Source organism: Hydractinia symbiolongicarpus, chromosome 14, assembly GCF_029227915.1.
Source record: "Hydractinia symbiolongicarpus strain clone_291-10 chromosome 14, HSymV2.1, whole genome shotgun sequence".
NCBI classification, from domain to species: domain Eukaryota; kingdom Metazoa; phylum Cnidaria; class Hydrozoa; order Anthoathecata; family Hydractiniidae; genus Hydractinia; species Hydractinia symbiolongicarpus.
The window spans coordinates 1,821,705-1,848,129 of NC_079888.1; the positions used below are offsets into that span (position 1 = coordinate 1,821,705).

Below are 26,425 nucleotides of genomic sequence, written 5' to 3' on the forward strand. Positions count from 1 at the left end.
GGACCTCACAATCCTAGTGTCAACATAAATAAATAAAACTTAGCAAAACAAAAGCACAGTTTCGGCAAAATTTCTTGAATAATTTTTTTATTGGCTGACTCTGCAATGAACTTGCATTTTTATTGCTAACCACAATTCTCCCAAAATTATACAAGGAATTTTCTCTTGTATTAATAAATAAGAACGTAGCTGAGTTAACGTTGCTACATGTAATAATTATTGTATAGAAAGTAGTACTTATATTTTTACGACCCATTCTAAATTAGTTCTGCTAAAAACAACTGCAAAAACAGCAACACCAACAGCAAAAACTGTAAGCACAACAGCAAAATGCGACCCCAAAAAATCCAACAAAACGATAAAAAATTCGTCGCTCTCCAGAGAATAAAATGCAAAAGGCACTAACACATTAATAGGGTCTCCTTCCTTGACTCTCCATCCACGGCCTTTATTAATATAATGTGTATTAAACGGAGATATTAGAAAAGGGACCCGGTTTAAAAGTACTTTGACAGGCAGCGTGTACTGTTTAGATGCTGTAGTGAGCGATGTGAGTTGCGGGTGCGCCTATCCTTAAAAATTGCGTTTAGTGTTTCCGTGACACGATTTTTTTTTAGTGAACAAGCAGACAGACGACGGCTGTTTTCCCTGCGTGTATAAGTACTAGTATACGATTACTTACCGACTCTCGACGTACTAACTGAAACTAAAAAAGAAAGAGAAATTTAATATTACATAAATATTATGTACATCGTTAAATAACATAATTATTAAGATACGTTGAGCATTTACATATAAAAGGTCTCTCTGCTTCATAAAATTTTGTGCTTTTAACGACGTCTGATTTCATTCTTTTTAAATTTTATAATAAAACCAACTTATTTTTCAGCTTTTCAGGGCCAATTAATCCTTTTCCCTTTCTTTTCCCTGTTAATAGAATTAAGTCTGGATCATATCATACTTGACGTTGAGCATTTACATCTAACAGGTCTCTCTGCTCTACTTAACACCAAGCACCTTTCTAAAAGGTGTTGTTATTTTTGCAATAAAGAAGTGCAGAAAAAATTGTGGTTCTTTCTAATAATTTTCTTAAATAAAATGTATTGTGCAATTGTTCACATTTCATTGGTTAAAAATCTCAAGAGAAAAAGTAACAAAGTTGCAATAAACGTTGTCCTTTCTTTCATTCAAATTAATCATAAAATTGATCGGACCTCACAATCCCGGTGTCAACATAAATAAACAAAATCACAGTTCTGTCTGTAAGTGTACGAAATTTCCTTATCATCTAAAAAGCGAATGACTTGCTGTTAAATTTGTTTCGGCAAAATATCTTGAATATTTTTTTTTATTGACGGATTTGTTTTAAATAACTTGCTTAAATTCATTTTTATGTTATATAACGAGAGTTTATCACCGAAAATAATTTTTTATCATTTTCTAAAGTACCGAACTACAAAATTGTCAAGGGAAACATTAATCCAGTTAAATGATATTCTTGTCAATATGCTAGTAAAATCAGTAAACATGGCGGAACGCGGTAAACAATAATTTAAAGTTTATTGCACATGCTGCGGCTGTTTAATAATGTTGATATGCCTCATATAAAAATCTTAAGAAAATAAAATTCTTAAGAAGGATGTGTTGATGAAAATACATTTCAACAGCAGATTCTCTCTAAAACCAATTGTAATTGATTATTGGGATTGTTTTGTTGTTTTCCAATCTTTTTTACAATTGATGAAAAGAGGGAAACGCTGCGAAATACTGATTTTCCTCAAAGTAACACATCGATTATGTCCATGCTTTTCAATTATCTTTGCGTTGACAATGGGTTAAAGAAGTTTAAAATAATAATCTTTACTCACTTCCTACCTCCATTTCTTCGTTCTCTGAGAAAACTATTATGAATTATAAAAAGTATGTTGCTCTTCGTCATCAAATACTTTAAATTCTTTACACAGTAGTAAAAAATTACCGTACCAGGTAGGTTCATCGTATCTTCCCAATCTAAAGGATCTAAAGAAAAATTTTAATTATATATAGCTTTAGAAAATGTTTTTATACAGGATTAACAAGATGCTTTAGAACTAGGTTTGCAAATCGACGAATAAAATCAGAATATTCTCATCCTCTCTAACCCCACCTGCTATATTTTAGTGATTGTCAATTGTATGTAATTTGTATTTCAAATATTCTGAGCAATTTTATTTTAGGTATAATATAAAAGCTACTTTTAATTATAAAAATATCCCTTTCTTGTAAAGCAAACCAACCTGCATCGTTTTAAGTTCATCAAAAATATTATATTATACCCAAACTTTAAAATAGCAAATCACTTATACTTATTTATTCTTATTGGCGTGAAGACTGTATCAAACCTGGAATTTCTACTTCTTCTTCTTACACAATATGCTACCACATTTAACTCTATCCAAGTTTACAACATTTCGTTAAACAAACTTTAATGATTTCCGTTTTTTTTAACACCAATGAATGCAGTACAATTGATGGTAGTTGAAACATATGTATTTCCATAACTATTGGCTGTTAATCTTCCTTCTGCAGAATATTTCCCGCTGTATTTTTTTGAATAAAAAAAATGCTTCTGTTTGTACCTTTCATTACTTGCCACCAGCTGGGCGAGTGTTTTACTTTGCATTTTCAAAAAGAAGAAAAACTTGGGAATTACTTGTCTTCCAAAATGCCAAAATTAGTTTATCATCCATGTTTTCCCTATATCCTATACGATTACTTACTGACTCTCGAGGTACTAACTGAAACTAAAAAAGAAAGAGAAATTTAATATTACATAAATAATATGTACATCGTTAAATAACATAATTATTAAGATTGTTATGAATATGCCACGACATGAAGTATTACCTTAAACATTTCATCATACTTAACGTTGAGCATTTACATATAAAAGGTCTCTCTGCTTCATAAAATTTTGTGCTTTTAACGACGTCTGATTTCATTCTTTTTAAATTTTATAATAAAACCAACTTATTTTTCAGCTTTTCAGGGCCAATTAATCCTTTTCCCTTTCTTTTCCCTGAAACTTAAATTTCCTAAGTCTGGATTTTATCATACTTAACGTTGAGCATTTACATCTAACAGGTCTCTCTGCTCTACTTAACACCAAGCACCTTTCTAAAAGGTGTTGTTATTTTTGCAATAAAGAAGTGCAGAAAAATTGTGATTCTTTCTAATATTTTTCTTAAATAAAATGGATTGCGCAATTGTTCACATTTCATTGGTTAAAAATCTCAAGAGAAAAATTAACAAAGTTGCAATACACGTTGTCCTTTTTTTCATTCAAATTAATCATAAAATTGATCGGACCTCACAATCCCGGTGTCAACATAAATAAACAAAATCACAGTTCTGTCTGTAAGTGTACGAAATTTCCTTATCATCTAAAAAGCAAATGACTTGCTGTTAAATTTGTTTCGGCAAAATATCTTGAATATTTTTTTTTATTGACGGATTTGTTTTAAATAACTTGCTTAAATTCATTTTTATGTTATATAACGAGAGTTTATCACCGAAAATAATTTTTTTATCATTTTCTAAAGTTCCGAACTACAAAATTGTCAAGGGAAACATTAATCCAGTTAAATGATATTCTTGTCAATATGCTAGTAAAATCAGTAAACATGGCGGAACGCGGTAAACAATAATTTAAAGTTTATTGCACATGTTACGGCTGTTTAATAATGTTGATATGTCTCATATAAAAATCTTAAGAAAATAAAATTCTTAAGAAGGATGTGTTGATGAAAATACATTTCAACAGCAGATTCTCTCTAAAACCAATTGTAATTGATTATTGGGATTGTTTTGTTGTTTTCCAATCTTTTTTACAATTGATGAAAAGGGGAAAACGCTGCGAAATACAGATTTTCCTTATGCTTTAAACCTAGGTTTGCAAATCGACGAAGAAAATCAGAATATTCTCATCCTCTCTAAGCCCACCTGCTATATTTTAGTGATTGTCAATTGTATGTATCTTGTTTTTCAAATACTCTGAGCAATTTTAATTTAAGAATAATATCAAAGCTACTTTTAATTATAAAAATATCACTTTCTTGTAAAGCAAACCAACCGACATCGTTTTAAATTCATCAAAAATATTATATTATTTTGTATTAAACATTCTATGCATCAAACACAATATTATTGTTTGGCATGAAACGCCTAAAACATAATGACATTCAAGGAAGGTTTCCATTATAGTCGTATAATTGCTCAACACTTTATGTTAATATAACCCAAACTTTAAAATAGCAAATCACTTATACTTACTTATTCTTATTGGCGTTAAGACTGTATCAAACCTGGAATTTCTTCTTCTTCTTCTTACACAATATGCTACCACATTTAACTCTATCCAAGTTTACAACATTTCATCAAACAAACTTTAATGATTTCCGTTTTTTTAACACCAATGAATGCAGTACAATTGATGGTAGTTGAAACATATGTATTTCCATAACTATTGGCTGTTAATCTTCCTTCTGCAGAATATTTCCCGCTGTATTTTTTTTGAATAAAAAAATGCTTCTCTTTGTACCTTTCATTACTTGCCACCAGCAGGGCGAGTGTTTTACTTTCATTTTCAAAAAGAAGAGAAACTTGGGAATTACTTTTCTTCCAAAATGCCAAAATAAGTTTATCATCCATGTTTTCCCTGCGTGTATAAGTACTAGTATATCCTATACGATTACTTACCGACTCTCGACGTACTAACTGAAACTAAAAAAGAAAGAGAAATTTAATATTACACAAATATTATGTACATCGTTACCAACTTATTTTTCAGCTTTTCAGGGCCAATTAATCCTTTTCCCTTTCTTTTCCCTGAAACTTAAATTTCCTGTTAATAGAATTAAGTCTGGATCATATCATACTTAACGTTGAGCATTTACATCTAACAGTCACCTTTCTAAAAGGTGTTGTTATTTTTGCAATAAAGAAGTGTAGAAGAAATTGTGGTTCATTGTTCACATTTCCTTGAATTTCATTGGTTAAAAATCTCAAGAGAAAAAGTAACAAAGTTTCAATAAACGTTGTCCTTTCTTTCATTCAAAATTAATCATATAATTAATCGGACCTCACAATCCTAGTGTCAACATAAATAAATAAAATCTTAGCAAAACAAAAGCACAGTTTCGGCAAAATTTCTTGCATAATTTTTTTATTGGCGGACTCTGCAATGAACTTGCATTTTTATTGCTAACTACAATTCTCCCAAAAATTTACAAGGAATTTTCTCTTGTATTAACAAATAAGAACGTAGCTGAGTTAACGTTGCTACATGTAATAATTACTGTATAGAAAGTAGTACTTATATTTTTACGACCCATTCTAAATTAGTTTTGCTAAAACCAACTGCAAAAACAGCAACACGCAACAAAGACTGTAAGCACAACAGCAAAATGCGACCCCAAAAAATCCAACAAAACGATAAAAAATTCGTCGCTCTCCAGAGAATAAAATACAAAAGGCACTAACACATTAATAGGGTCTCCTTCCTTGACTCTCCATCCACGGCCTTTATTAATATTGTGTGTTTAACGGAGATATTAGAAAAAAGACCCGGTTTAAAAGTATTTTGACAGGCAGCGTGTACTGTGTAGATGCTGTAGTGAGCGATGTGAGTTGCGGGTGCGCCTATCCTTAAAAATTGCGTTTAGTGTTTCCGTGACACGATTTTTTTTCTCGTGATCAAGCAGACAGACGACGGCTGTTTTCCCTGCGTGTATAAGTACTAGTATACGATTACTTACCGACTCTCGACGTACTAACTGAAGTTAAAAAAGAAAGAGAAATTTAATATTACATAAATATTATGTACATCGTTAAATAACATAATTATTAAGATTGTTATGAATATGCCACGACATGAAGTATTACCTTAAACATTTCATTATACTTAACGTTGAGCATTTACATATAAAAGGTCTCTCTGCTTCATAAAATTTTGTGCTTTTAACGACGTCTGATTTCATTCTTTTTAAATTTTATAATAAAACCAACTTATTTTTCAGCTTTTCAGGGCCAATTAATCCTTTTCCCTTTTTTTTTTCCTGTTAATAGAATTAAGTCTGAATCATATCATACTTGACGTTGAGCATTTACATCTAACAGGTCTCTCTGCTCTACTTAACACCAAGCACCTTTCTAAAAGGTGTTGTTATTTTTGCAATAAAGAAGTGCAGAAAAAATTGTGGTTCTTTCTAATATTTTTCTTAAATAAAATGGATTGCGCAATTGTTCACATTTCATTGGTTAAAAATCTCAAGAGAAAAAGTAACAAAGTTGCAATAAACGTTGTCCTTTCTTTCATTCAAATTAATCATAAAATTGATCGGACCTCACAATCCCGGTGTCAACATAAATAAACAAAATCACAGTTCTGTCTGTAAGTGTACGAAATTTCCTTATCATCTAAAAAGCGAATGACTTGCTGTTAAATTTGTTTCGGCAAAATATCTTGAACATTTTTTTTTATTGACGGATTTGTTTTAAATAACTTGCTTAAATTCATTTTTATGTTATATAACGAGAGTTTATCACCGAAAATAATTTTTTATCATTTTCTAAAGTTCCGAACTACAAAATTGTCAAGGGAAACATTAATCCAGTTAAATGATATTCTTGACAATATGCTAGTAAAATCAGTAAACATATCGGCACGCGGTAAACAATAATTTAAAGTTTATTGCACATGCTGCGGCTGTTTAATAATGTTGATATGCCTCATATAAAAATCTTAAGAAAATAAAATTCTTAAGAAGGATGAGTTGATGAAAATACATTTCAACAGCAGATTCTCTCTAAAACCAATTGTAATTGATTATTGGGATTGTTTTGTTGTTTTCCAATCTTTTTTACAATTGATGAAAAGGGGGAAACGCTGCGAAATACTGATTTTCCTCAAAGTAACACATCGATTATGTCCATGCTTTTCAATTATCTTTGCGTTGACAATGGGTTAAAGAAGTTTAAAATAATAATCTTTACTCATTTCCTACCTCCATTTCTTCGTTCTCTGAGAAAACTATTATGAATTATAAAAAGTATGTTGCTCTTCGTCATCAAATACTTTAAATTCTTTACACAGTAGTAAAAAATTACCGTACCAGGTAGGTTCATCGTATCTTCCCAATCTAAAGGATCTAAAGAAAAATGTTAATTATATATAGCTTTAGAAAATGTTTTTATACAGGATTAACAAGATGCTTTAAAACTAGGTTTGCAAATCGACGAATAAAATCAGAATATTCTCATCCTCTCTAAGCCCACCTGCTATATTTTAGTGATTGTCAATTGTATGTATCTTGTATTTCAAATATTCTGAGCAATTTTAAAGAATAATATAAAAGCTACTTTTAATTATAAAAATATCACTTTCTTGTAAAGCAAACCAACCGACATCGTTTTAAATTCATCAAAAATATTATATTATTTTGTATTAAACATTCTATGCATCAAACACAATATTATTGTTTGGCATGAAACGCCTAAAACATAATGACATTCAAGGAAGGTTTCCATTATAGTCGTACAATTGCTCAACACTTTATGTTAATATAACCCAAACTTTAAAATAGCAAATCACTTATACTTACTTATTTTTATTGGCGTGAAGACTGTATCAAACCTGGAATTTCTTCTTCTTCTTCTTACACAATATGCTACCACATTTAACTCTATCCAAGTTTACAACATTTCATCAAACAAACTTTAATGATTTCCGTTTTTTTAACACCAATGGATGCAGTACAATTGATGGTAGTTGAAACATATGTATTTCCGTAACTATTGGCTGGTCCTTCTGCAGAATATTTCCCGCTGTATTTTTTTTGCATAAAAAAAATGCTTCTCTTTGTACCTTTCATTACTTGCCACCAGCAGGGCAAGTGTTTTACTTTGCATTTTCAAAAAGAAGAGAAACTTGGGAATTACTTTTCTTCCAAAATGCCAAAATAAGTTTATCATCCATGTTTTCCCTGCGTGTATAAGTACTAGTATATCCTATACGATTACTTACCGACTCTCGACGTACTAACTGAAACTAAAAAAGAAAGAGAAATTTAATATTACACAAATATTATGTACATCGGTACCAACTTATTTTTCAGCTTTTCAGGGCCAATTAATCCTTTTCCCTTTCTTTTCCCTGAAACTTAAATTTCCTGTCAATAGAATTAAGTCTGGATCATATCATACTTAACGTTGAGCATTTACATCTAACAGGTCTCTCTGCTCTACTTAACACCAAGCACCTTTCTAAAAGGTGTTGTTATTTTTGCAATAAAGAAGTGCAGAAGAAATTGTGGTTCATTGCTCACATTTCCTTGAATTTCATTGGTTAAAAATCTCAAGAGAAAAAGTAACAAAGTTGCAATAAACGTTGTTCTTTCTTTCATTCAAAATTAATCATATAATTAATCGGACCTCACAATCCTAGTGTCAACATAAATAAATAAAAACTTAGCAAAACAAAAGCACAGTTTCGGCAAAATTTCTTGAATAATTTTTTTATTGGCTGACTCTGCAATGAACTTGCATTTTTATTGCTAACTAAAATTCTCCCAAAAATTTACAAGGAATTTTCTCTTGTATTAATAAATAAGAACGTAGCTGAGTTAACGTTGCTACATGTAATAATTATTGTATAGAAAGTAGTACTTATATTTTTACGACCCATTCTAAATTAGTTCTGCTAAAAACAACTGCAAAAACAGCAACACGCAACACCAACAGCAAAGACTGTAAGCACAACAGCAAAATGTGACCCCAAAAAATCCAACAAAACGATAAAAAATTCGTCGCTCTCCAGAGAATAAAATACAAAAGGCACTAACACATTAATAGGGTCTCCTTCCTTGACTCTCCATCCACGGCCTTTAATAATATAATGTGTATTAAACGGAGATATTAGAAAAGGGACCCGGTTTAAAAGTACTTTGACAGGACGTTGTCCTTTCTTTCATTCATAATTAATCATATAATTAATCGGACCTCACAATCCTAGTGTCAACATAAATAAATAAAAACTTAGCAAAACCAAAAGCACAGTTTCGGCAAAATTTCTTGAATAATTTTTTTATTGGCTGACTCTGCAATGAACTTGCATTTTTATTGCTAACTACAATTCTCCCAAAAATTTACAAGGAATTTTCTCTTGTATTAATAAATAAGAACGTAGCTGAGTTAACGTTGCTACATGTAATAATTATTGTATAGAAAGTAGTACTTATATTTTTACGACCCATTCTAAATTAGTTCTGCTAAAAACAACTGCAAAAACAGCAACACGCAACACCAACAGCAAAGACTGTAAGCACAACAGCAAAATGCGACCCCAAAAAATCCAACAAAGTGTCAACATAAATAAATAAAAACTTAGCAAAACAAAAGCACAGTTTCGGCAAAATTTCTTGAATAATTTTTTTATTGGCCGACTCTGCAATGAACTTGTATTTTTATTGCTAACTACAATTCTCCCAAAAATTTACAAGGAATTTTCTCTTGTATTAATAAATAAGAACGTAGCTGAGTTAACGTTGCTACATGTAATAATTATTGTATAGAAAGTAGTACTTATATTTTTACGACCCATTCTAAATTAGTTCTGCTAAAAACAACTGCAAAAACAGCAACACGCAACACCAACAGCAAAGACTGTAAGCACAACAGCAAAATGTGACCCCAAAAAATCCAACAAAACGATAAAAAATTCGTCGCTCTCCAGAGAATAAAATACAAAAGGCACTAACACATTAATAGGGTCTCCTTCCTTGACTCTCCATCCACGGCCTTTATTAATATAATGTGTATTAAACGGAGATATTAGAAAAGGGACCCGGTTTAAAAGTACTTTGACAGGACGTTGTCCTTTCTTTCATTCAAAATTAATCATATAATTAATCGGACCTCACAATCCTAGTGTCAACATAAATAAATAAAAACTTAGCAAAACCAAAAGCACAGTTTCGGCAAAATTTCTTGAATAATTTTTTTATTGGCTGCCTCTGCAATGAACTTGCATTTTTATTGCTAACTACAATTCTCCCAAAAATTTACAAGGAATCTTCTCTTGTATTAATAAATAAGAACGTAGCTGAGTTAACGTTGCTACATGTAATAATTATTGTATAGAAAGTAGTACTTATATTTTTACGACCCAATCTAAATTAGTTCTGCTAAAAACAACTGCAAAAACAGCAACACGCAACACCAACAGCAAAAACTGTAAGCACAACAGCAAAATGCGACCACAAAAAATCCAACAAAACGATAAAAAATTCGTCGCTCTCCAGAGAATAAAATACAAAAGGCACTAACACATTAATAGGGTCTCCTTCCTTAACTCTCCATCCACGGCCTTTATTAATATTGTGTGTTTAACGGAGATATTAGAAAAGGGACCCGGTTTAAAAGTACTTTGACAGGCAGCGTGTACTGTGTAGATGCTGTAGTGAGCGATGTGAGTTGCGGGTGCGCCTATCTTTAAAAATTGCGTTTAGTGTTTCCGTGACACGATTTTTTTTCTCGTGAATAAGCAGACAGACGACGGCTGTTTTCCCTGCGTGTATAAGTACTAGTATACGATTACTTACCGACTCTCGACGTACTAACTGAAGATAAAAAAGAAAGACTTGACGTTGAGCATTTACATCTAACAGGTCTCTCTGCTCTACTTAACACCAAGCACCTTTCTAAAAGGTGTTGTTATTTTTGCAATAAAGAAGTGCAGAAAAAATTGTGGTTCTTTCTAATACTTTTCTTAAATAAAATGGATTGCGCAATTGTTCACATTTCATTGGTTAAAAATCTCAAGAGAAAAAGTAACAAAGTTGCAATAAACGTTGTCCTTTCTTTCATTCAAATTAATCATAAAATTGATCGGACCTCACAATCCCGGTGTCAACATAAATAAACAAAATCACAGTTCTGTCTGTAAGTGTACGACATTTCCTTATCATCTAAAAAGCGAATGACTTGCTGTTAAATTTGTTTCGGCAAAATATCTTGAATATTTTTTTTTATTGACGGATTTGTTTTAAATAACTTGCTTAAATACATTTTTATGTTATATAACGAGAGTTTATCACCGAAAATAATTTTTTATCATTTTCTAAAGTTCCGAACTACAAAATTGTCAAGGGAAACATTAATCCAGTTAAATGATATTCTTGTCAATATGCTAGTAAAATCAGTAAACATGGCGGAACGCGGTAAACAATAATTTAAAGTTTATTGCACATGCTGCGGCTGTTTAATAATGTTGATATGCCTCATATAAAAATCTTAAGAAAATAAAATTCTTAAGAAGGATGTGTTGATGAAAATACATTTCAACAGCAGATTCTCTCTAAAACCAATTGTAATTGATTATTGGGATTGTTTTGTTGTTTTCCAATCTTTTTTACAATTGATAAAAAGGGGGAAACGCTGCAAAATACTGATTTTCCTCAAAGTAACACATCGATTATGTCCATGCTTTTCAATTATCTTTGCGTTGACAATGGGTTAAAGAAGTTTAAAATAATAATCTTTACTCACTTCCTACCTCCATTTCTTCGTTCTCTGAGAAAACTATTATGAATTATAAAAAGTATGTTGCTCTTCGTCATCAAATACTTTAAATTCTTTACACAGTAGTAAAAAATTACCGTACCAGGTAGGTTCATCGTATCTTCCCAATCTAAAGGATCTAAAGAAAAATGTTAATTATATATAGCTTTAGAAAATGTTTTTATACAGGATTAACAAGATGCTTTAAAACTAGGTTTGCAAATCGATGAATAAAATCAGAATATTCTCATCCTCTCTAAGCCCACCTGCTATATTTTAGTGATTGTCAATTGTATGTAATTTGTATTTCAAATATTCTGAGCAATTTTAAAGAATAATATAAAAGCTACTTTTAATTATAAAAATATCCCTTTCTTGTAAAGCAAACCAACCTGCATCGTTTTAAGTTCATCAAAAATATTATATTATACCCAAACTTTAAAATAGCAAATCACTTATACTTATTTATTCTTATTGGCGTGAAGACTGTATCAAACCTGGAATTTCTACTTCTTCTTCTTACACAATATGCTACCACATTTAACTCTATCCAAGTTTACAACATTTCGTTAAACAAACTTTAATGATTTCCGTTTTTTTTAACACCAATGAATGCAGTACAATTGATGGTAGTTGAAACATATGTATGTGTTGATGAAAATACATTTCAACAGCAGATTCTCTCTAAAACCAATTGTAATTGATTATTGGGATTGTTTTGTTGTTTTCCAATCTTTTTTACAATTGATGAAAAGGGGGAAACGCTGCAAAATACTGATTTTCCTCAAAGTAACACATCGATTATGTCCATGCTTTTCAATTATCTTTGCGTTGACAATGGGTTAAAGAAGTTTAAAATAATAATCTTTACTCACTTCCTACCTCCATTTCTTCGTTCTCTGAGAAAACTATTATGAATTATAAAAAGTATGTTGCTCTTCGTCATCAAATACTTTAAATTCTTTACACAGTAGTAAAAAATTACCGTACCAGGTAGGTTCATCGTATCTTCCCAATCTTAAGGATCTAAAGAAAAATGTTAATTATATATAGCTTTAGAAAATGTTTTTATACAGGATTAACAAGATGCTTTAAAACTAGGTTTGCAAGTCGATGAATAAAATCAGAATATTCTCATCCTCTCTAAGCCCACCTGCTATATTTTAGTGATTGTCAATTGTATGTAATTTGTATTTCAAATATTCTGAGCAATTTTAATTTAGGTATAATATAAAAGCTACTTTTAATTATAAAAATATCACTTTCTTGTAAAGCAAACCAACCTGCATCGTTTTAAGTTCATCAAAAATATTATATTATACCCAAACTTTAAAATAGCAAATCACTTATACTTATTTATTCTTATTGGCGTGAAGACTGTATCAAACCTGGAATTTCTTCTTATTCTTCTTACACAATATGCTACCACATTTAACTCTATCCAAGTTTACAACATTTCGTTAAACAAACTTTAATGATTTCCGTTTTTTTAACACCAATGAGTGCAGTACAATTGATGGTAGTTGAAACATATGTATTTCCATAACTATTGGCTGTTAATCTTCCTTCTGCAAAATATTTCCCGCTGTATTTTTTTTGAATAAAAAAAATGCTTCTCTTTGTACCTTTCATTACTTGCCACCAGCAGGGCGAGTGTTTTACTTTGCATTTTCAAAAAGAAGAGAAACTTGGGAATTACTTTTCTTCCAAAATGCCAAAATAAGTTTATCATCCATGTTTTCCCTGCGTGTATTAGTATTAGTATATCCTATACGATTACTTACCGACTCTCGACGTACTAACTGAAACTAAAAAAAAAGAGAAATTTAATATTACACAAATATTATGTACATTGTTACCAACTTATTTTTCAGCTTTTCAGGGCCAATTAATCCTTTTCCCTTTCTTTTCCCTGAAACTTAAATTTCCTGTTAATAGAATTAAGTCTGGATCATATCTTAACGTTGAGCATTTACATCTAACAGGTCTCTCTGCTCTACTTAACACCAAGCACCTTTCTAAAAGGTGTTGTTATTTTTGCAATAAAGAAGTGTAGAAGAAATTGTGGTTCATTGTTCACATTTCATTGAATTTCATTGGTTAAAAATCTCAAGAGAAAAAGTAACAGTTTCAATAAACGTTGTCCTTTCTTTCATTCAAAATTAATCATATAATTAATCGGACCTCACAATCCTAGTGTCAACATAAATAAATAAAATCTTAGCAAAACAAAAGCACAGTTTCGGCAAAATTTCTTGAATAATTTTTTTATTGGCGGACTCTGCAATGAACTTGCATTTTTATTGCTAACTACAATTCTCCCAAAAATTTACAAGGAATATTCTCTTGTATTAACAAATAAGAACGTAGCTGAGTTAACGTTGCTACATGTAATAATTATTGTATAGAAAGTAGTACTTATATTTTTACGACCCATTCTAAATTAGTTCTGCTAAAAACAACTGCAAAAACAGCAACACGCAACAAAGACTGTAAGCACAACAGCAAAATGCGACCCCAAAAAATCCAACAAAACGATAAAAAATTCGTTGCTCTCCAGAGAATAAAATACAAAAGGCACTAACACATTAATAGGGTCTCCTTCCTTGACTCTCCATCAACGGCCTTTATTAATATAATGTGTATTAAACGGAGATATTAGAAAAGGGACCCGGTTTAAAAGTACTTTGACAGGACGTTGTCCTTTCTTTCATTCAAAATTAATCATATAATTAATCGGACCTCACAATCCTAGTGTCAACATAAATAAATAAAAACTTAGCAAAACAAAAGCACAGTTTCGGCAAAATTTCTTGAATAATTTTTTTATTGACTGACTCTGCAATGAACTTGCATTTTTATTGCTAACTACAATTCTCCCAAAAATTTACAAGGAATTTTCTCTTGTATTAATAAATAAGAACGTAGCTGGGTTAACGTTGCTACATGTAATAATTATTGTATAGAAAGTAGTACTTATATTTTTACGACCCATTCTAAATTAGTTCTGCTAAAAACAACTGCAAAAACAGCAACATGCAACACCAACAGCAAAGACTGTAAGCACAACAGCAAAATGCGACCCCAAAAAATCCAACAAAACGATAAAAAATTCGTCGCTCTCCAGAGAATAAAATACAAAAGGCACTAACACAAGGGTCTCCTTCCTTGACTCTCCATCCACGGCCTTCATTGATATAATGTGTATTAAACGGAGATATTAGAAAAGGGACCCGGTTTAAAAGTACTTTGACAGGACGTTAGCACAGTTTCGGCAAAATTTCTTGAATAATTATTTTATTGGCTGACTCTGCAATGAACTTGCATTTTTATTGCTAACTACAATTCTCCCAAAATTATACAAGGAAATTTCTTTTGTATTAATAAATAAGAACGTAGCTGAGTTAACGTTGCTACATGTAATAATTATTGTATAGAAAGTAGTACTTATATTTTTACGTCCCAATCTAAATTAGTTCTGCTAAAAACAACTGCAAAAACAGCAACACGCAACACCAACAGCAAAAACTGTAAGCACAACAGCAAAATGCGACCACAAAAAATCCAACAAAACGATAAAAAATTCGTCGCTCTCCAGGGAATAAAATACAAAAGGCACTAACACATTAATAGGGTCTCCTTCCTTGACTCTCCATCCACGGCCTTTATTAATATTGTGTGTTTAACGGAGATATTAGAAAAGGGACCCGGTTTAAAAGTACTTTGACAGGACGTTGTCCTTTCTTTCATTCAAAATTAATCATATAATTAATCGGACCTCACAATCCTAGTGTCAACATAAATAAATAAAAACTTAGCAAAACAAAAGCACAGTTTCGGCAAAATTTCTTGAATAATTTTTTTATTGACTGACTCTGCAATGAACTTGCATTTTTATTGCTAACTACAATTCTCCCAAAAATTTACAAGGAATTTTCTCTTGTATTAATAAATAAGAACGTAGCTGGGTTAACGTTGCTACATGTAATAATTATTGTATAGAAAGTAGTACTTATATTTTTACGACCCATTCTAAATTAGTTCTGCTAAAAACAACTGCAAAAACAGCAACACGCAACACCAACAGCAAAGACTGTAAGCACAACAGCAAAATGCGACCCCAAAAAATCCAACAAAACGATAAAAAATTCGTCGCTCTCCAGAGAATAAAATACAAAAGGCACTAACACAAGGGTCTCCTTCCTTGACTCTCCATCCACGGCCTTCATTGATATAATGTGTATTAAACGGAGATATTAGAAAAGGGACCCGGTTTAAAAGTACTTTGACAGGACGTTAGCACAGTTTCGGCAAAATTTCTTGAATAATTATTTTATTGGCTGACTCTGCAATGAACTTGCATTTTTATTGCTAACTACAATTCTCCCAAAATTATACAAGGAATTTTCTTTTGTATTAATAAATAAGAACGTAGCTGAGTTAACGTTGCTACATGTAATAATTATTGTATAGAAAGTAGTACTTATATTTTTACGTCCCAATCTAAATTAGTTCTGCTAAAAACAACTGCAAAAACAGCAACACGCAACACCAACAGCAAAAACTGTAAGCACAACAGCAAAATGCGACCACAAAAAATCCAACAAAACGATAAAAAATTCGTCGCTCTCCAGGGAATAAAATACAAAAGGCACTAACACATTAATAGGGTCTCCTTCCTTGACTCTCCATCCACGGCCTTTATTAATATTGTGTGTTTAACGGAGATATTAGAAAAGGGACCCGGTTTAAAAGTACTTTGACAGGCAGCGTGTACTGTGTAGATGCTGTAGTGAGCGATGTGAGTTGCGGGTGCGCCTATCCTTAAAAATTGCGTTTAGTGTTTCCGTGACACGATTTTTTTTCTCGTGAACAAGCAGACAGACGACGGCTGTTTTCCCTGCGTGTATAAGTACTAGTATACGATTACTTACCGACTCTCGACGTACTAACTGAAGCTAAAAAAGAAGAGAAATTTAATATTACATAAATATTATGTACATCGTTTAATAACATAATTATTAGGGCCAATTAATCCTTTTCCCTTTTTTTCCCTGTTAATAGAATTAAGTCTGGATCATATCATACTTGACGTTGAGCATTTACATCTAACAGGTCTCTCTGCTCTACTTAACACCAAGCACCTTTCTAAAAGGTGTTGTTATTTTTGCAATAAAGAAGTGCAGAAAAAAATTGTGGTTCTCTCTAATACTTTTCTTCAATAAAATGGATTGCGCAATTGTTCACATTTCATTGGTTAAAAATCTCAAGAGAAAAAGTAACAAAGTTGCAATAAACGTTGTCCTTTTTTTCATTCAAATTAATCATAAAATTGATTGGACCTCACAATCCCGGTGTCAACATAAATAAACAAAATCACAGTTCTGTCTGTAAGTGTACGAAATTTCCTTATCATCTAAAAAGCGAATGACTTGCTGTTAAATTTGTTTCGGCAAAATATCTTGAATATTTTTTTTTATTGACGGATTTGTTTTAAATAACTTGCTTAAATTCATTTTTATGTTATATAACGAGAGTTTATCACCGAAAATAATTTTTTATCATTTTCTAAAGTTCCGAACTACAAAATTGTCAAGGGAAACATTAATCCAGTTAAATGATATTCTTGTCAATATGCTAGTAAAATCAGTAAACATGGCGGAACGCGGTAAACAATAATTTAAAGTTTATTGCACATGCTGCGGCTGTTTAATAATGTTGATATGCCTCATATAAAAATCTTAAGAAAATAAAATTCTTAAGAAGGATGTGTTGATGAAAATACATTTCAACAGCAGATTCTCTCTAAAACCAATTGTAATTGATTATTGGGATTGTTTTGTTGTTTTCCAATCTTTTTTACAATTGATGAAAAGGGGGAAACGCTGCGAAATACTGATTTTCCTCAAAGTAACACATCGATTATGTCCATGCTTTTCAATTATCTTTGCGTTGACAATGGGTTAAAGAAGTTTAAAATAATAATCTTTACTCACTTCCTACCTCCATTTCTTCGTTCTCTGAGAAAACTATTATGAATTATAAAAAGTATGTTGCTCTTCGTCATCAAATACTTTAAATTCTTTACACAGTAGTAAAAAATTACCGTACCAGGTAGGTTCATCGTATCTTCCCAATCTAAAGGATCTAAAGAAAAATGTTAATTATATATAGCTTTAGAAAATGTTTTTATACAGGATTAACAAGATGCTTTAAAACTAGGTTTGCAAATCGATGAATAAAATCAGAATATTCTCATCCTCTCTAAGCCCACCTGCTATATTTTAGTGATTGTCAATTGTATGTAATTTGTATTTCAAATATTCTGAGCAATTTTAATTTAGGTATAATATAAAAGCTACTTTTAATTATAAAAATATCCCTTTCTTGTAAAGCAAACCAACCTGCATCGTTTTAAGTTCATCAAAAATATTATATTATACCCAAACTTTAAAATAGCAAATCACTTATACTTATTTATTCTTATTGGCGTGAAGACTGTATCAAACCTGGAATTTCTTCTTCTTCTTCTTACACAATATGCTACCACATTTAACTCTATCCAAGTTTACAACATTTCATCAAACAAACTTTAATGATTTCCGTTTTTTCAACACCAATGAATGCAGTACAATTGATGGTAGTTGAAACATATGTATTTCCATAACTATTGGCTGTTAATCTTCCTTCTGCAAAATATTTCCCGCTGTATTTTTTTTGAATAAAAAAAATGCTTCTCTTTGTACCTTTCATTACTTGCCACCAGCAGGGCGAGTGTTTTACTTTGCATTTTCAAAAAGAAGAGAAACTTGGGAATTACTTTTCTTCCAAAATGCCAAAATAAGTTTATCATCCATGTTTTCCCTGCGTGTATAAGTATTAGTATATCCTATACGATTACTTACCGACTCTCGACGTACTAGTTAATAGAATTAAGTCTGGATCATATCTTAACGTTTAGCATTTACATCTAACAGGTCTCTCTGCTCTACTTAACACCAAGCACCTTTCTAAAAGGTGTTGTTATTTTTGCAATAAAGAAGTGTAGAAGAAATTGTGGTTCATTGTTCACATTTCATTGAATTTCATTGGTTAAAAATCTCAAGAGAAAAAGTAACAAAGTTTCAATAAACGTTGTCCTTTCTTTCATTCAAAATTAATCATATAATTAATCGGACCTCACAATCCTAGTGTCAACATAAATAAATAAAATCTTAGCAAAACAAAAGCACAGTTTCGGCAAAATTTCTTGAATAATTTTTTTATTGGCGGACTCTGCAATGAACTTGCATTTTTATTGCTAACTACAATTCTCCCAAAAATTTACAAGGAATTTTCTCTTGTATTAACAAATAAGAACGTAGCTGAGTTAACGTTGCTGCACAACAGCAAAATGCGACCCCAAAAAATCCAACAAAACGATAAAAAATTCGTCGCTCTCCAGAGAATAAAATACAAAAGGCACTAACACATTAATAGGGTCTCCTTCCTTGACTCTCCATCCACGGCCTTTATTAATATTGTGTGTTTAACGGAGATATTAGAAAAGGGACCCGGTTTAAAAGTACTTTGACAGGCAGCGTGTACTGTGTAGATGCTGTAGTGAGTGATGTGAGTTGCGGGTGCGCCTATCCTTAAAAATTGCGTTTAGTGTTTCCGTGACACGATTTTTTTTCTCGTGAACAAGCAGACAGACGACGGCTGTTTTCCCTGCGTGTATAAGTACTAGTATACGATTACTTACCGACTCTCGACGTACTAACTGAAGCTAAAAAAGAAAGAGAAATTTAATATTACATAAATATTATGTACATCGTTAAATGACATAATTATTAGGGCCAATTAATCCTTTTCCCTTTCTTTTCCCTGTTAATAGAATTAAGTCTGGATCATATCATACTTGACGTTGAGCATTTACATCTAACAGGTCTCTCTGCTCTACTTAACACCAAGCACCTTTCTAAAAGGTGTTGTTATTTTTGCAATAAAGAAGTGCAGAAAAAATTGTGGTTCTTTCTAATACTTTTCTTAAATAAAATGGATTGCGCAATTGTTCACATTTCATTGGTTAAAAATCTCAAGAGAAAAAGTAACAAAGTTGCAATAAACGTTGTCCTTTCTTTCATTCAAATTAATCATAAAATTGATCGGACCTCACAATCCTAGTGTCAACATAAATAAACAAAATCACAGTTCTGTCTGTAAGTGTACGAAATTTCCTTATCATCTAAAAAGCGAATGACTTGCTGTTAAATTTGTTTCGGCAAAATATCTTGAATATTTTTTTTTATTGACGGATTTGTTTTAAATAACTTGCTTACATTCATTTTTATGTTATATAACGAGAGTTTATCACCGAAAATAATTTTTTATCATTTTCTAAAGTTCCGAACTACAAAATTGTCAAGGGAAACATTAATCCAGTTAAATGATATTCTTGTCAATATGCTAGTAAAATCAGTAAACATGGCGGAACGCGGTAAACAATAATTTAAAGTTTATTGCACATGCTGCGGCTGTTTAATAATGTTGATATGCCTCATATAAAAATCTTAAGAAAATAAAATTCTTAAGAAGGATGTGTTGATGAAAATACATTTCAACAGCAGATTCTCTCTAAAACCAATTGTAATTGATTATTGGGATTGTTTTGTTGTTTTCCAATCTTTTTTACAATTGATGAAAAGGGGGAAACGCTGCGAAATACTGATTTTCCTCAAAGTAACACATCGATTATGTCCATGCTTTTCAATTATCTTTGTGTTGACAATGGGTTAAAGAATTTTAAAATAATAATCTTTACTCACTTCCTACCTCCATTTCTTCGTTGTCTGAGAAAACTATTATGAAATATAAAAAGTATGTTGCTCTTCGTCATGAAATACTTTAAATTCTTTACAGAGTAGTAAAAAATTACCGTACCAGGTAGGTTCAACGTATCTTCCCAATCTAAAGGATCTAAAGAAAAATGTTAATAATATATAGCTTTAGAAAATGTTTTTATACAGGATTAACAAGATGCTTTAAAACTAGGTTTGCAAATCGACGAATAAAATCAGAATATTCTCATCCTCTCTAAGCCCACCTGCTATATTTTAGTGATTGTCAATTGTATGTAATTTGTATTTCAAATATTCTGAGCAATTTTAATTTAGGTATAATATAAAAGCTACTTTTAACTATAAAAATATCCCTTTCTTGTAAAGCAAACCAACCGACATCGTTTTAAATTCATCAAAAATATTATATTATTTTGTATTAAACATTGGTTTCCATTATAGTCGTACAATTGCTCAACACTTTATGTTAATATAACCCAAACTTTAAAATAGCAAATCACTTATACTTACTTATTCTTATTGGCGTGAAGACTGTATCAAACCTGGAATTTCTTCTTCTTCTTCTTACACAATATGCTACCACATTTAACTCTATCCAAGTTTACAACATTTCATCAAACAAACTTTAATGATTTCCGTTTTTTTAACACCAATGAATGCAGTACAATTGATGGTAGTTGAAACATATGTATTTCCATAACTATTGGCTGTTAATCTTCCTTCTGCAGAATATTTCCCGCTGTATTTTTTTTGAATAAAAAAAATTCTTCTCTTTGTACCTTTTATTACTTGCCACCAGCAGGGCGAGTGTTTACTTTGCATTTTCAAAAAGAAGAGAAACTTGGGAATTACTTTTCTTCCAAAATGCCAAAATAAGTTTATCATCCATGTTTTCCCTGCGTGTATAAGTATTAGTATATCCTATACGATTACTTACCGACTCTCGACGTACTAACTGAAAGTAAAAAAGAAAGAGAAATTTAATATTACACAAATATTATGTACATCGTTACCAACTTATTTTTCAGCTTTTCAGGGCCAATTAATCCTTTTCCCTTTCTTTTCCCTGAAACTTAAATTTCCTGTTAATAGAATTAAGTCTGGATCATATCTTAACGTTGAGCATTTACATCTAACAGGTCTCTCTGCTCTACTTAACACCAAGCACCTTTCTAAAAGGTGTTGTTATTTTTGCAATAAAGAAGTGTAGAAGAAATTGTGGTTCATTGTTCACATTTCCTTAAATTTCATTGGTTAAAAATCTCAAGAGAAACAGTAACAAAGTTTCAATAAACGTTGTCCTTTCTTTCATTCAAAATTAATCATATAATTAATCGGACCTCACAATCCTAGTGTCAACATAAATAAAATCTTAGCAAAACAAAAGCACAGTTTCGGCAAAATTTCTTGAATTATTTTTTTATTGGCGGACTCTGCAATGAACTTGCATTTTTATTGCTAACTACAATTCTCCCAAAAATTTACAAGAAATTTTCTCTTGTATTAACAAATAAGAACGTAGCTGAGTTAACGTTGCTACCGGTTTAAAAGTACTTTGACAGGACGTTGTCCTTTCTTTCATTCAAAATTAATCATATAATTAATCGGACCTCACAATCCTAGTGTCAACATAAATAAATAAAAACTTAGCAAAACAAAAGCACAGTTTCGGCAAAATTTCTTGAATAATTTTTTTATTAGCTGACTCTGCAATGAACTTGCATTTTTATTGCTAACTACAATTCTCCCAAAAATTTACAAGGAATTTTCTCTTGTATTAATAAAAAAGAACGTAGCTGAGTTAACGTTGCTACATGTAATAATTATTGTATAGAAAGTAGTACTTATATTTTTACGACCCATTCTAAATTAGTTCTGCTAAAAACAACTGCAAAAACAGCAACACGCACCACCAACAGCAAAGACTGTAAGCACAACAGCAAAATGCGACCCCAAAAAATCCAACAAAACGATAAAAAATCGTCGCTCTCCAGAGAATAAAATACAAAAGGCACTAACACAAGGGTCTCCTTCCTTGACTCTCCATCCACGGCCTTCATTGATATAATGTGTATTAAACGGAGATATTAGAAAAGGGACCCGGTTTTAAAGTACTTTGACAGGACGTTGTCCTTTCTTTCATTCAAAATTAATCATATAATTAATCGGACCTCACAATCCTAGTGTCAACATAAATAAATAAAAACTTAGCAAAACAAAAGCACAGTTTCGGCAAAATTTCTTGAATAATTGATTTATTGGCTGACTCTGCAATGAACTTGCATTTTTATTGCTAACTACAATTCTCCCAAAATTATACAGGGAATTTTCTTTTGTATTAATAAATAAGAACGTAGCTGAGTTAACGTTGCTACATGTAATAATTATTGTATAAAAAGTAGTACTTATATTTTTACGACCCAATCTAAATTAGTTCTGCTAAAAACAACTGCAAAAACAGCAACACGCAACACCAACAGCAAAAACTGTAAGCACAACAGCAAAATGCGACCACAAAAAATCCAACAAAACGATAAAAAATTCGTCGCTCTCCAGAGAATAAAATACAAAAGGCACTAACACATTAATAGGGTCTCCTTCCTTGACTCTCCATCCACGGCCTTTATTAATATTGTGTGTTTAACGGAGATATTAGAAAAGGGACCTGGTTTAAAAGTACTTTGACAGGCAGCGTGTACTGTGTAGATGCTGTAGTGAGCGATGTGAGTTGCGGGTGCGCCTATCCTTAAAAATTGCGTTTAGTGTTTCCGTGACACGATTTTTTTTCTCGTGAACAAGCAGACAGACGACGGCTGTTTTCCCTGCGTGTATAAGTACTAGTATACGATTACTTACCGACTCTCGACGTACTAACTGAAGCTAAAAAAGAAAGAGAAATTTAATATTACATAAATATTATGTACATCGTTAAATGACATAATTATTAGGGCCAATTAATCCTTTTCCCTTTCTTTTCCCTGTTAATAGAATTAAGTCTGGATCATATCATACTTGACGTTGAGCATTTACATCTAACAGGTCTCTCTGCTCTACTTAACACCAAGCACCTTTCTAAAAGGTGTTGTTATTTTTGCAATAAAGAAGTGCAGAAAAAATTGTGGTTCTTTCTAATATTTTTCTTAAATAAAATGGATTGCGCAATTGTTCACATTTTATTGGTTAAAAATCTCAAGAGAAAAAGTAACAAAGTTGCAATAAACGTTGTCCTTTCTTTCATTCAAATTAATCATAAAATTGATCGGACCTCACAATCCCGGTGTCAACATAAATAAACAAAATCACAGTTCTGTCTGTAAGTGTACGAAATTTCCTTATCATCTAAAAAGCGAATGACTTGCTGTTAAATTTGTTTCGGCAAAATATCTTAAATATTTTTTTTTATTGACGGATTTGTTTTAAATAACTTGCTTAAATTCATTTTTATGTTATATAACGAGAGTTTATCACCGAAAATAATTTTTTATCATTTTCTAAAGTTCCGAACTACAAAATTGTCAAGGGAAACATTAATCCAGTTAAATGATATTCTTGTCAATATGCTAGTAAAATCAGTAAACATATCGGAACGCGGTAAACAATAATTTAAAGTTTATTGCACATGCTGCGGCTGTTTAATAATGTTGATATGCCTCATATAAAAATCTTAAGAAAATAAAATTCTTAAGAAGGATGAGTTGATGAAAATACATTTCAACAGCAGATTCTCTCTAAAACCAATTGTAATTGATTATTGGGATTGTTTTGTTGTTTTCCAATCTTTTTTACAATTGCTGAAAAGGGGGAAACGCTGCGAAATACTGATTTTCCTCAAAGTAACACATCGATTATGTCCATGCTTTTCAATTATCTTTGCGTTGACAATGGGTTAAAGAAGTTTAAAATAATAATCTTTACTCATTTCCTACCTCCATTTCTTCGTTCTCTGAGAAAACTATTATGAATTATAAAAAGTATGTTGCTCTTCGTCATCAAATACTTTAAATTCTTTACACAGTAGTAAAAAATTACCGTACCAGGTAGGTTCATCGTATCTTCCCAATCTAAAGGATCTAAAGAAAAATGTTAATTATATATAGCTTTAGAAAATGTTTTTATACAGGATTAACAAGATGCTTTAAAACTAGGTTTGCAAATCGACGAATAAAATCAGAATATTCTCCTCCTCTCTAAGCCCACCTGCTATATTTTAGTGATTGTCAATTGTATGTATCTTGTATTTCAAATATTATGAGCAATTTTAATTTAAGAATAATATAAAAGCTACTTTTAATTATAAAAATATCACTTTCTTGTAAAGCAAACCAACCGACATCGTTTTAAATTCATCAAAAATATTATATTATTTTGTATTAAACATTCTATGCATCAAACACAATATTATTGTTTGGCATGAAACGCCTAAAACATAATGCAATTCAAGGAAGGTTTCCATTATAGTCGTACAATTGCTCAACACTTTATGTTAATATAACCCAAACTTTAAAATAGCAAATCACTTATACTTACTTATTCTTATTGGCGTGAAGACTGTATCAAACCTGGAATTTCTTCTTCTTCTTCTTACACAATATGCTACCACATTTAACTCTATCCAAGTTTACAACATTTCATCAAACAAACTTTAATGATTTCCGTTTTTTTAACACCAATGAATGCAGTACAATTGATGGTAGTTGAAACATATGTATTTCCATAACTATTGGCTGTTAATCTTCCTTCTGCAGAATATTTCCCGCTGTATTTTTTTGAATAAAAAAAATGCTTCTGTTTGTACCTTTCATTACTTGCCACCAGCAGGGCGAGTGTTTTACTTTGCATTTTCAAAAACAAGAGAAACCTGGGAATTACTTTTCTTCCAAAATGCCAAAATAAGTTTATCATCCATGTTTTCCCTGCGTGTATAAGTACTAGTATATCCTATACGATTACTTACCGACTCTCGACGTACTAACTGAAACTAAAAAAGAAAGAGAAATTTAATATTACACAAATATTATGTACATCGGTACCAACTTATTTTTCAGCTTTTCAGGGCCAATTAATCCTTTTCCCTTTCTTTTCCCTGAAACTTAAATTTCCTGTTAATAGAATTAAGTCCGGATCATATCATACTTAACGTTGAGCATTTACATCCAACAGGTCTCTCTGCTCTACTTAACACCAAGCACCTTTCTAAAAGGTGTTGTTATTTTTGCAATAAAGAAGTGCAGAAGAAATTGTGGTTCATTGTTCACATTTCCTTGAATTTCATTGGTTAAAAATCTCAAGAGAAAAAGTAACAAATTTGCAATAAACGTTGTCCTTTCTTTCATTCAAAATTAATCATATAATTAATCGGACCTCACAATCCTAGTGTCAACATAATTAAATAAAAACTTAGCAAAACAAAAGCACAGTTTCGGCAAAATTTCTTGAATAACTTTTTTATTGGCTGACTCTGCAATGAACTTGCATTTTTATTGCTAACTACAATTCTCCCAAAAATTTACAAGGAATTTTCTCTTGTATTAATAAATAAGAACGTAGCTGAGTTAACGTTGCTACATGTAATAATTATTGTATAGAAAGTAGTACTTATATTTTTACGACCCATTCTAAATTAGTTCTGCTAAAAACAACTGCAAAAACAGCAACACGCAACACCAACAGCAAAGACTGTAAGCACAACAGCAAAATGTGACCCCAAAAAATCCAACAAAACGATAAAAAATTCGTCGCTCTCCAGAGAATAAAATACAAAAGGCACTAACACATTAATAGGGTCTCCTTCCTTGACTCTCCATCCACGGCCTTTATTAATATAATGTGTATGAAACGGAGATATTAGAAAAGGGACCCGGTTTAAAAGTACTTTGACAGGACGTTGTCCTTTCTTTCATTGAAAATTAATCATATAATTAATCGGACCTCACAATCCTAGTGTCAACATAATTAAATAAAAACTTAGCAAAACAAAAGCACAGTTTCGG

The 26,425-nt window shown here is 31.3% G+C and overlaps 2 long non-coding RNA genes across 3 annotated transcripts; both read right to left on the reverse strand.

Annotated features, from left to right (window-relative positions):
* Positions 1-24: 24 nt before the first annotated feature.
* On the reverse strand, positions 25-8,382 carry LOC130625925 (uncharacterized). Its single transcript, XR_008981779.1, has 4 exons — positions 7,641-8,382; positions 4,312-7,187; positions 2,382-2,783; positions 25-2,019 (listed from the first exon to the last, which is right to left on the reverse strand). It is a non-coding gene; the product is annotated as an uncharacterized LOC130625925 (long non-coding RNA).
* Positions 8,383-16,977: 8,595 nt separating this feature from the next.
* LOC130625938 (uncharacterized) lies at positions 16,978-25,989 on the reverse strand. 2 transcript variants are annotated; one of them, XR_008981783.1, is made up of 6 exons: positions 24,963-25,989; positions 20,946-24,505; positions 20,518-20,553; positions 20,403-20,435; positions 18,105-19,363; positions 16,978-17,742 (listed from the first exon to the last, which is right to left on the reverse strand). It is a non-coding gene; the product is annotated as an uncharacterized LOC130625938 (long non-coding RNA). The 2 variants fall into 2 exon arrangements; XR_008981782.1 differs by having other exon boundaries at positions 16,978-19,363.
* Positions 25,990-26,425: the final 436 nt, after the last annotated feature.